Here is a 13,510-nt window from a genome sequence, read left to right on the forward strand (position 1 = left end):
ACCACCACATAACCATAACCAATAACAACATGCATAATGAGCCTTCAACATGACTGGACCGCCTCGCAGGGCCTACAACCTATCTGGACCACTCCCGAGCCTTCATCATGACTGGACCGCCTCATAGGGCATACAGCTTATCCGGACCGCTCGTCGGGCCTTCGACATGACTGGACCGCCTCGCAGGGCCTTCAGTCTATCCGGACCACCCTGGGTCTGTTGGCCTTCAGCACTAAGTAGGACCACCTAAACCCAACCATACACACACATTTCGACATACACATAACAATAAACATATTACCCGTCAACCTACAAAAAGGCAGATCTTACAGATCACTAATCATAGCAACATCCTATCTACCAGGATACAGATCTAACAGATCATAACATCATGGCAACATCCTATCTACCAGGATATCGATCTAACAGATCATATAGCATACAAGCATATGATAACCCAAGATAACAATCCCAAAGGGCCGACATTGGTGCTTTCGACCCTGTTAGTATAGTGAGGAAAACTCACCTGACAATGTTGAACTGAACTGAAAACCTTCGGCTGCTGACTCGCCGAAAATCCCGAACAATCACAATAAACAAACACCAATCAACAATTGGAGATCTCATGGTCTAGGTTCAATAGGACAACTAGTTAGGGAAGACTCAAAGAAACACTAACACAAAGGTATGCTCACTCCTGCGATATTTATTTTGTGTTTTCCATTGATGATATAGGGGTGAATTCTTTATTCTTAATAATGCTGATAGCTTTTATAGTGGAATAGTACAGATTGTTCCAGATTAGCATTACCTATGTGAGATGGGTGTGAGGTCGCATCTTTGGGAGCTGATACGGATAAGCTCTCTAAAAGTATCATGAATAAAGGATTGTTTATGACCGAAAAGAACACAACGGTAAGAAATGAACCATGTTTAGATATGATATGTGTGATACCTCTTGTTTTGATTCTACTACACAAAGTGGTTAGTTCAAGACTCTAGTTCACTATCCACAAAGTAGATCCAAATAATACTCACTATGAAAGGTTCAATTTTTACAACACCTATTCAGATGCATGTCTTATTTTACTTCCCTTATAGAATATCAAAGTTCACTTATTTTCTATTCAAATGTGGGGTATTCTTGGAGTTTGAATAGAAAATGTGGGGTGCTGTTGGAACTTTGCTCTACAAAATTACAATGTGGGACTTATCCCACATTGGTGGAAGAGAAAACCTTTTCCCACCTTATAAGGCTTGTCCCACTGATTTATTCAAATGGATCAAATAACGGGTTAAGCAAATTGGGTTTGGGTTTAGTGTTGGACTAGTAGTAGACTTCGATTATTAAATATTAATGGTCAAAGATATGGCCTTGGGCCTTGGGGCTCTTCTTGATTAAATAATATTTTTTATATATAATCCGAAATTAATTTGTCATTAATTAATTTTTATTTATTTATTACAAAACAAATTCTTTTAAATAAAGGATTAACTGCAGTCAGTTTTTCAACAGTTAAATTTAGTTGGTGGTTTACAACCACAATTGCAAACTTATAAATGAAGGGTTTCAGATAGAATTTGAGGGCTAATAAAACACAAAACATTCTCTCAAAAAATCGTTCTTGGTATCAAAGGGACCATGCTGAATTTCGCCAGATTCAAGATATGTTCTTGAAATGGTTGTTGTATCCTAAAGACAGACCTATTCAAGGGAAAATTTTGTCTTAGGACACCGCAAAAGCAGGCCTCAAAGTGTACAGTTTCAAGATTATATTTTTGTGTAGTTAACATTCAAGTATGTTAACTATAATCTAATTCTTGTATATTACATATATTTGAATTTCGTTTGCTTTATTTCTATTGATTTTTTTTATTGTATACTTCTGTCATAACAATCTACACTAGTAAAAAATGACCTATAGACACACCAGAAAAGTGTGACCATATGCGTATAGTGACATTTTATTTTTTCACTGAAAGTGTAACTGAAGGTGAAGCCATCGTATGGGTCTTATGGTCACTTTAAAATATAGTGTTCGTATGATATGAAAACATGTGGCCGTATTATAAAAGTGTGGCAAATGTGTACAAAATTTTGTTCCTTAAATATCCAATATTGTAGCGTTAAACTGTCAATAGACACATTTATTTAGTAACTGTGGTGACTGTATATCACCAACTTGCGACATTCATGATGTTTTAGTGTAGTTGTTTCCTTTTATATTGTCACACAGTTTAAATTTTGTTAAGACTATTGTGTATCTTTTGTAAACATGTAATTACGGTGAGCATGAGCATGTTTGTGACAATAGCCTATCGTATAGAGACACACAATTAAGTGAAATACAATCATAAGTATTATAAAGACACGTATTTTGTTAAAATTAAGGGCTATTCGGTATCGTGTTAAGACTATTGGGTATATTTTAGATACATATAACTACGGTGAACATGTCCATGTTTGGTTAATGGACACATATAATTTTTTTTGTAAGTAACGCTTTGCTAGTATTTAGTCACAACAATAATCAATTATGGTATTTATTTGCCACATAAATTGTTTTTCATGTTGTTAATGTTTAACATAGTCACAAAAACTTTAGAATAAACATCATTTTAAAACAACTGTAGACTCATAATTCTTGTATATTATGACTATTGTTAACCATTTAGCCACACTCTTGTATATTATGACTATTGTTAACCATTTAGCCACACGTTAAAAAATGATGTAAAGTAACCATTGTATAATTTTAAAGACATTGAAAACCTATAAAACATGGCCAAATTTATATTAAAGTCACTTTAATTTAATATTTATTATTACTTTTTCTACATTGTAGACACATCAAAATAATTAAAATTAAAGTAACCAAACCCAACAGTATGAAACAAAAGCAAAATTCATAATTTGATATTAGTAATAATTGAAATCCAAATCCATACATTAAATTCCTAATTAAAATACCAAAAAAAAAAAAAAAAGAAAATTGTCCTAATTTCAAGAATTTAAATAATGGTAAAAAAATTAAACACATCATAAACCAAAACCTAAACATAACTAGGCATTCTTCTTATTTGTATTGATCCTTGTCTTATTGAGAAGGGCATCAGATGATATGTAAGTTGGTTTCCTTTTCTTTGAGTTTTGATGTTGATGTTCCTGATGTGATATAATTTCTGGTACCTATAACAACAAAATTGAAACAAAAAAATGAGTTCATCAAAAACTTGGTATACTACTTTATGAAGAAAATAAAGTGTAATGCACAAAGTAGTGAACATAATGAAACAAACCTTTGACTCGGTTTGCACAAGGTATTTTAGCCATGGAACAAAACTTTTATATGCATCCTCAACTAATGTGAATTCTCCAGTTTTTTGTGGTAGAAATGCATGTTTTGTTACCACTTCATCAATGGAAACTTTATAGAAATCATCTTGTAGAGGAACTCCATGAATGAATTGTCTTTCTGATGATAGGTAAACGGTACCACGAGCAACGATGTTCCTTTTATACGGATATGATAGACTACACTTGATTGGCGACAATGATAAGTAATATTATAATCATAAAAAAAGATAGAAATGTATATTCAACATGTAAAAAACACTGACCTGGTGAAGAGGTTTATTTGGTGAAACTGTTGGTATGTCAGGATTGATAGTGGCAGTCTTAGACTCAACATCTTTTTTGGTGGGTTTTGTATTTTCCTAATATAAATATTTAAGACATATATGTAAAATTATATTTTAATATAAAACATAAATTAAAAGTATTAAAAACTGTAAAGTTAGTATATATTGTTGTAGATTTCATGGAAATCAATTGTGTATCAGGACTTGCAGTTGCAAAGTTGGTTTGAACTTGTTTCTTGGTGGGTTTTGCAATAACCTAAATTAGTTAAAGTCCAAAGTAAAAAAAAAAGAAATTAGTACCAAAAAAAAGTATATCAATGATGATATTATAAGATGATAACATACTGATGTTACACGTTCTGATGGTTCCTTGGTTTTGAAACTAACATGAGTCGTTTCACTACTTTTAACAATCTTGTCACTTGAAATACCCTAGCAAATATAAAGAAACAGGGAAAATGTTTAAAAGAAATGCAATTTACAAGTGGCGTTGACAATAGATGTTGTTAATAAGATTACTTACAACTATATGAGACAGATTAGGAAAGTCAGCTCCTTTAACATTAAGATGAGCCAAAACTAGCTTTAGTGTTTGATCTTGTTCATTAACCTTTGTAGACAAAGTCTTGAGTTCAACATCTTTTTTCTCAAGCTCAAGTTTTCCATTATGCAGTGCAACGTTAAGATCTTTGATTTCTTCCTTAGAGGATCCTTTGTTGCGAAGAACATTGAAATATCTATTGTAAGTGACTCATGTGCCAACACCCTTTAAAAATCCACCCTTTTCCTTGCCAAAAACTAAGGTCATGGCATCCGTGCCTGGTTCAACATTTACTTGTCCTTCTTTTATCTGATTTTCTTGTTCCATCTAGCACACAAAATATTAATAATTATTTTCCTAATAAAACTAATTAAAATCTTTACAGTAAAAGTAACAAAAAAGTTTATTGAAGTTATTAGTTTATCTGCCATGAGTTTAACACCTTCTTCCTTAAATTCTCTTTTACTTTCACGTCCTTTACACCACATACTTGACCTTGGGGGCATTTATTCCTTTGAAATCACTATCTATTCAATCTTGATAAAAAAAATTAAATTGTAAACAATATAAACTAAAATTATGTTAAGTACAATGCTATGAAGGTAATATAATAGGATCATATAGCTAAAAAAAAGCTTACCAACTTCCGCCTAAGACTAGTATACCCCCTCGTCCCATTCGATGAGCATACTTAGACATCTTTCGCGCTTTGATAGTCTTTTGTGACAGAACCTGTCAAAAAAATAGATTTGTCAAGCACTTTTTGGTAATTTCATGATAAATAAATGAAGAAGTTTTGGAAAAAAGTTGTAAAATTAAAGTCTTTAGAATGCGTATATGTCACGAATTTGTTCCAATTATCCTTTTCAGTAATTATTGCACGATATCGAACAGGGATTTCTCCAAGCTTTTTGGAATTACCTAGATGTGGCATGATGTAAGCTGCATATAATTCCCTTCTGAAGTTTCGTAGAAGGATACCAAACCTATTCATCACAAATTGTTTTCCAGTTTCATCAACTTCAAAATAGCGCTAAAATGAAACAATAATGAATTTGTTAGTATTTAATACATGATTTGTAATTAAAATATGAGATGCGGTTAAAAAAAGTGAAAAAAATATTTACTGTAATCTCTTCCCAAAGTTTGTCCTTCATTTCCGGTTTTACTTTCTTCCAGCAAAGAGCACTTAATCCCACCTTCTTGCGGACAAGATCTCCCAAATAACTAACAAACACTGCATTATTCTTCCCTGTAAACTTATAGAATTCATCAAACATGACACGTTTTTTTCTACCACCAGAATTGACATACTCGGTCTTCAGCTTTGGCAATCGAGTCAGACCCCTCTTCCTAGGTGACCTTGTAGGAACTGTGCTTCGGATTTCTTGTTCCAAATCCGAATGGCTATTGTAGTCAATGTCCTTATTTCCACCACCTTCTGTGTGTGATTCATAAACTTGGGTTCCATCATCTTGCTCATATTCCATATCTTAGACGGGCATATCCTCATGTTGTTCCTTGTTCACCTCCATGATTCTTCTATTGACATGAAACATATGAAATAAGTTTGATTATTTATATGTTTAATGAAAAGATATGAGTAACTTATATTACATACAAGATTTCACATACACATTTCATCGAACATTTGGTGTGCAACAAGCACAATAAAGAATCAAAAATTTTCTATTTTATATATAATCCCCTAATCAATACAATCAATAACGTTGACACCATACACAGAGAATATACTTACAGTAGAAATGCATGATGAATGTTGTCAAATGATGAACTGAATTATAATCCAACTGGGATATAACCTAGGGAAAAACCATACAATGGTTGAAAAAATCAAAGTCTTTTAAATATTACATTGTTAGTACATCCTAAATTGAGGGTTGTTACCAAATTTACCAGAATTTCCTTGATTTGATGGATTGATCTTCATAGTTTTGGCGGTGAGATAGATGAATAATTCCTGCCTTGATTTGGAGCCCAAAACAAAATGGACAAATTGTTTGCCTCCCATTATATTTGCTTAATTTTGATTGACAAATTTAAATGTTTTCCAAATTTTTATCTGATAGTGAACCCACATGATGAGAAGCATAAATCGTGGTTTGAAAAATGTTCTGGATTTTGAAACATTATTACGAGTTATTTGATATTAATAGAAATGTTACAAATTTGGTCCTTGTAAATTAACAATTTTACGTTAGGATACAACTATATGACTATTGGAAATAAAAAAATATCTAACATTTAATTATGTATATACAATGGGAAAATAGTATAATAAAAAGAAAATAAGAATAAGGTCTAGTTAGCTTACTAATTTCTCCGTGTGAACACTTTGTTAAATTTTTTTATTTTATTTTATATTAAGTAGGAAAAAAATTCCATACACCTAATATAAACCCATTTTGGTCCTAAAACCGTACCAACACCCTTACCTGACATTGTAATGATCAACCCGTACCACCAACTGACCACCTGGGACCCATACACCTATTGTAAACCCATTGTGGTCCTAAACCCATACCAACACCCCTACTTGACATTGTAACGATCAATGCGTACCGCTAACCGACCACCTGGGACCCATACCCCTATTATAAACCCATTTTGGGCCCAAACCTATACCAACACCCCTAAATGACCTAGTAATGGTCAACCCGTACCACCAACCGACCACCTGCAACCCGTACCCTTATTATAAACCCATTTTGGTCCCAAACCTGTACCAACACCCCTACATGACCTAGTAATGGTCAACCCATAACACCAACTGGACACCTGCAACCCGTAACCCTATTATAAACCCATTTTGGTCCCGAAGTCATATCAACTCCCATACATGACCTAGTAATGGTCAACCCGTGCCACCAATCGACCACCTGCAACCCGTACCTATATTATATTGGTCACAAACCCATACCAACACCCTTACATGACCTAGTAATGGTCAAATCGTACCACCAACCGACCACCTGCAACCCGTACCCCTATTATAAACCCATTTTGGTCCCAAACCCGTACCAACACCCCTACACGACCAAGTAATGGTCAACCCGTACCACCAACCGACCACCTGCAACCCGTACCCCTATTATAAACCCATTTTGGTCTCAAACCCGTACCAACACCCCTACATGACCTAGTAATGGTCAACCCGTACCACCAACCGACCACCTGCAACCCGTATGCCTATTAATTAAAAATATGATTTTATATATTTCTAATTAATTTATATATTAATTTATATTTTATATGGTAATAATAAAAACAAAGAAAGTATGAATATTACACTTAATTAATATTATATATATTAATGTAAATATTATATTAATGTATAACAGTATATCGGTAATCATTATCACAGCTGCCGTTTAAATTGCTCCTCCCCTGTAGCCCGCTAGTAATCAGAAGTGATGGCATGCGTCGATGTCCCATAAGCTCTGAATGATAATCCATCTAAACCCTCCCCTTATATCAAAATCGTCATTCTTACATCTTCATTACCAACCTACGATAAGTTTGATTTGCTCATCCTCTGTGAAAAAAATCCGACGATCAATGGAAACAAAGATGAATGTTGATCCATGGGCAAATCCGAGGTTCCAACTCTGGAGTGTAAGCAGTGAACCACCAAAAAACACACCATAGTAGAGTATGGGAAAGCAAATGATAGGAGATTCACCATTAGAGTTGTTCATGGCGGGTATTTTACCGACTATCTAGGTAAATTATATGAAAAGTCAAAAGTTCACTTTATTACTTTTGTCAACATGGAAATGCTTGGTCATTTTTCCAAAAGATTGGGTTATACAACTATGGGTAACTGGTATCATATGCCAACTGAAGAAAATTGTGGTTTGTCCATGATTCTAATTTTGAACGATGATTGTTTGGGAACTTTCAAAATGATCATTAGGGCACACCAATTTCGAGAGATTGAACATCTGTATGTTGAACACATGCCTATATATGTTCCAATCAATTTCCCCCGCTTCATGATGAAGTCACCATCCAAAAGAGTTGAGAAGCTTATTCATATGTTTGTAATAGAACACCCAATGGCAACAGTTGATGATGGAATAGCATACATCAAGCATATGCTAAACATGACCATTCCCAGAGGAAAAATGGAAGATGCAGTGGGCATGGCCAAGGAGAATGTGATTGCATGGAAAAACATAGTGTATGCGACCTATTTTGTAATCCATTTCATGTTTAAGACAGGGTATATATGTTGTCTATATTGGATGGAATAGAACATCCTATTTTGTAAGCAATATGAAACTCTTTTTTTTTTGTTTAATGTTATATATGATGTGTCTATATGTTAATGTTGTTTTGATTCTAACTGTCTTAGGGCGAAAATGGGAAGTAATGAAAAAATATTAATTTTATATTGTAATCTTGAGTGTATTTCGTACTTATCAATTGGGTTTTAAGGCTAAGTTCCAGGCCAGATTTAATTTCCATGGGTATATCCGACATTTGCACCATGGTGGCTTGAATTCATCATAAGTTGCTTAAACAAGTGATATGAGTACCTTGAATTTTAACTGCATGAGTTTTGTCCCCGTTTTGATGCATTGTTTTGTAAAAAAAGCAATGTACTTTGCAACTAAGTTCCACGTTAGAGTTATGTTATTGGTTAGATTAGTTAGTTTGTCCCATGTTATAATTTCCTATTGTATGCTGCTTTTGTGTCTGCAGGGGTATAGTATCTATATTCACACCACTCCAAACTTCTGTTAGAAATTAATGAATACTGTTAAAACTGTGTTTAAGATGTAAGGGTATAATGGTCATTCCATATAGAAAAGGATAAGCAAAAGGAAACAACACCTAAGTATATGCAACTAAGTTCTATGTTAGACTTATGTTTTTGGTTAGATCAGTTACTATGTCCCATGTATGTTTTAAACATATGGAGATTATGCTAAAGCAGGGGTATATCCGTCAATTATTTATTATTATCATAAAACAAAGAAAATGTTTTAATTTTCTATTTGAGGATGCTTTTGTGTCTACAAGGGTATAGTATCTATATTTATGTTAATGGAAATGTTATACCACTCCAAACTACTGTTATAAATTAATGAGTACTGTTAAAACTGTGTTTGAGATGTAAGGGTAAAATGGTCATTCAGTATAGAAAATGAAAATAAAAAGGAAACAACACCTAAGGGTATGCATCATCAAACACATAGAAATAATAAAAAAAATAAGTTAATCTTGGATACATATATGATGTTCATAACTAAAATTAAACAAAATGAGTGTGAGAGGAATCAGGGTATTTTTGTCATTTGTTTTTATTTCCAATTGTGAAGGCTAATTAAAAACAATGTGCAACCACAATTACATTTATTTTATCAAATGAGGAAAGTGTGAATGATTCTACCTGTGTTTGTGTTAGATTAGTTCATTAGGAAGCATGGGTATTTTCGTCAAATGTTTCTCTTTTGATTCATTGTTTTGTTTTTTCATAACCTAATAACTTACAAAGAACCGGTCACCTTAGTTGGTCAGTGTACATGTAGTTAATGGTATATTTTGAAATAGCATGGGTTCGAACACCACTAGTAACAATTTTTTTATAATGTACATAACTTTTTAAATATGTCAGACGGTAAAACAATCATTAAGCAAATATCTCTCTTTTTTGTTTTTCAATATCTCCTTGATCATCCACACCCATTGCGTAAATATGAATTTTGAGACAATATGAATTCCCATCAAAACATTATCTGCTTACTACAAATGCATTGTGACTATGTTTATACTTCAACTAGAAATTGATACTTCAACCTGAAATTCATACGGGTACACATACAACATTAATTTCTACAGGGACATAAAAACAATTATCCCCATAATATGAATCTTTTCTATTTCATTTAGTTATGATGTGTATCATTATATATTCTAGAATTAACAAGTATTTAATTTCCATTTATTGGATTTATTTGTAATGTGATATTTTTCGTTTATGCACACCAACTGTTTCTTAATATACTTCAATGAACAGGAAACATATATTACTTGTTGAAGATGTTAAAAACTGAATATGAGTAAGTCTTGGATGGGAGCCTACAGAACATTAGAAACGTATGTAAAGGGTGTTATGCAGTACAAAATTACAAGATTTCTAAGAATATAGATTTGTAGATACCAAAAAAAAGATAAGAATTCCATGTCCATGTGTCAAGTGTGTAAACCACATATCTCATTCGAAGAATGTTAAAATCGAAGTATAAAAACAGAAAAAGAAATTTGCATACAAGAAAATGAGGACATGATAATATCAATCACCATCCTTAAGGATAATTTGCCCCCAATATTTTGCTGTTGAGTTATACGACAAAGGCTTTGAATAGTTGCAATGGTTAATGAAAACCGAAAAAAATGTCATTTGTTTTCCCTCCAAAATAACTGAAAAACTTTCAAGTGACGATAAAACTTAAAGGTATGTGAGGATCAAAATGTAAGAATTTTTATGTGTATGTGCAAAAGGTGAATTAAATGCAAAGTGCTAAGTACTAGTCTTCGATAATTAATATATATACTACTAATTGCAAAGAACCCCTTAGATCTAATCACTATATGATAATGGCCAAAAACACCTTTTATGAAAATAATCTACTAAAAAATATTGCACAATTTACTTTAATACTAGTAAAACTCATCTTACTTTGACTCTATAAAAATTTGTAGGGTTGTAGCAGAGTACCTTTCTCAAGGACTTACAAATAAGTTATTACCAGATGATGTATTCTTGATAATGGGATGCAAACATGCTGCTCAAAACATACTAACCGTTCTTAAGGGTTCAGAATCGAATAATATTCTATTTCCCAAACCAGGCTTTCCATATTACGAATTCCTTGCTCGATCATGCCATTTGGAAGTCCGTCACTTTGATCTTCTTCCTGAGAAAGACTGGGAAGTTGATCTTGATTCAGTCGAATCTCTTGTAGATGAAAATACAGTCATCATGGTTATTATTAAACCTGGAAACCCTTGTGGGAATGTTTTCACACATCAACATCTAAAGAAGGTGCAATGCCCATGTGGATTTATTAATTTGTTTTCGATGATTATCATTGGTGATGTGTATTCTATATGTAGGTTGCCGAGATTGCAAGGAATCTTAGAATATTAGTGATTTCTGATGAAGTTTATGATCATATTGCTTTCGGGAAAAACCCTTTTGTTTCAATGGGACACTTTGGATCAATAGTCCCAGTTGTTACACTTGGTTCCTTATCAAAAAGGTTCATTGTTCCTAGTTGGCGACTCGGATGGCTTGTTACCCATGATCCTAATGGCATCCTCAAACAACATGGAGTGATCTCTCTTTCTCACACAAACATTATTAGTACATCCTTTAAGCAAACTCATAAATGCATCGCTCAAACTTGAAGTTTTATTTTCAGATTTTTTGAAAGCATTAAGGGATATTTCCATATGTCCTCCAACGTGCCAACGTTTATTCAGGTACTTTATACTTCCTCCATCCAAAAAATTCACCTTAAGATTCCTTTTACACTCATTGTTGGGACAAAGAGAGTAAGTAGAAATGAAAGTTCAAAAATTAAATCTAATATTTATAGTTAACGACACCGAGGATTTTGAGTAATTAGAATTATGTTTTATGCAAAGAGAAAGGAGGAGAGGCAACAAGATCATTATTATTAGTTTGCTTTTAAAGTTTGTGTAATATATTATATATGCATACTTATAATATATAACGACATCTCATACCATGCATCGATCCTCGTATCTACGAGTGGAACACCTTTATATCTTCGATAGCTTTTTAAATTATCAAGTCAAAATTCAGATCTTAATTAATGGGCATTTAGTTTTGCATAATGATTTACTTGATAATATCTCTAAGTTTAGTTTAGATGTAGGGTGCGCTTCCTGATATACTTGGCAAAAGGGAAGACCATATCTCTTCGAAAAATGTTAATATAATTAGAGAAGCTGCAAATTCTTGTTATAAGTGAATTATAGACATCCCTGGCTTAAGTTTCCTGAGCAAGCGTGACGGGTCCAATTTTATTATGGTAAGAAGATGATGCAAAAACTTTATAAAGAATATAGATTCGTAGAGCTCAAGGAGGTAGATCCAAATTTTATAAATTTTAAAGATAATAGATATGTTAAGTTGCTATTTATGATATGAATTGCTTCATTAAACTTTTTGTACAAATGTTTTGTGTTTGCCTTACTTGTTTTTTTAATGTTTATAAGGTGAAATTGGATATATCAGTGTTTAAAGACATCAAGGATGATTTAGACTTTTGTGTCAATCTCACTAAGGAAGAATCAGTTCTAATCCTACCAGGTAATTTTTAAATTAATCTTTTCCCTATAAAGATCGATCTTTTAGTAGTTCATCTTCCATGGGTACCTAAAAGGACAAAGGCACAAAGCATCCTTGATTAGATCTTGAACCTCAAAACCATTTTTTATTTCTAGTATGTAATATTTACTCGAACACCAATGAAATTATTTCCTGAAAATATAAGAATTTTTCTATGGTGAATATGAAAACTATTTTTTGACCTTACAGGCCCCGACTTTTAAGTTGTTCCTACCTAACTTTGCTGCTTTTTTTGGCCTTCAGGGATAAGTGTAGGTGTCAAGAATTGGCTTCGGGTAACAATTGCTATCTATCCATCATCTCTTGAAGATGCCATCAAGAGGCTTAAATCTTTTTGTGGAAGGCACTCCAAGAAATCAAAAAGTGTTGAAGGCTAGTTGGATCATATTTCATAATCTACAGAGTCTCCAGTGGAGGAAATTTATGGATCAAATATCATATTTCTTATATATATATATATATATATATATATATATATATATATGTGTGTGTGTGTGTGTGTGTGTGTGTGTGCATTTACTCTTAAATAAACCTATTGATGGATAGACTGAAGCTGTATATTTCAAGAAAATATAAAACCGTTGATTATTGGGAATTTGGGATTTAACTTTTAGTCGCTTTGTTGGAAAAAAACATAGCCACAAACAGTAAACAACAACTGTGGAATTAATCATCGTCAGTGTTGTATAAATTGGGCTTGGTGGCCAGTTCATCGACGCGTATGCGCTTGATGGTCATTCGCCGAGTAAGATAGTAATATGTTAGGTTTTAAGTCAATCAAATTCGGTCTAGAAGGGTAAAATCGGTTTAGGCGGTCAAAAAGTTAAAGTGTTAAAAATATAAAAAAATTCAAAATAAGTCAATAATGAAAGTAAAATTTAACCAGAGACATATAATATTAACGTTTAATGAGGCCT

General features: G+C 32.9%; 1 pseudogene; it reads left to right on the plus strand.

Moving 5' to 3' along the window:
- Positions 1-8,019: 8,019 nt before the first annotated feature.
- Positions 8,020-13,001, plus strand: LOC111906698 (probable aminotransferase TAT2; annotated as a pseudogene).
- Positions 13,002-13,510: the final 509 nt, after the last annotated feature.

This window comes from Lactuca sativa, chromosome 8 (genome assembly GCF_002870075.4).
Source record: "Lactuca sativa cultivar Salinas chromosome 8, Lsat_Salinas_v11, whole genome shotgun sequence".
Lineage (NCBI taxonomy): Eukaryota > Viridiplantae > Streptophyta > Magnoliopsida > Asterales > Asteraceae > Lactuca > Lactuca sativa.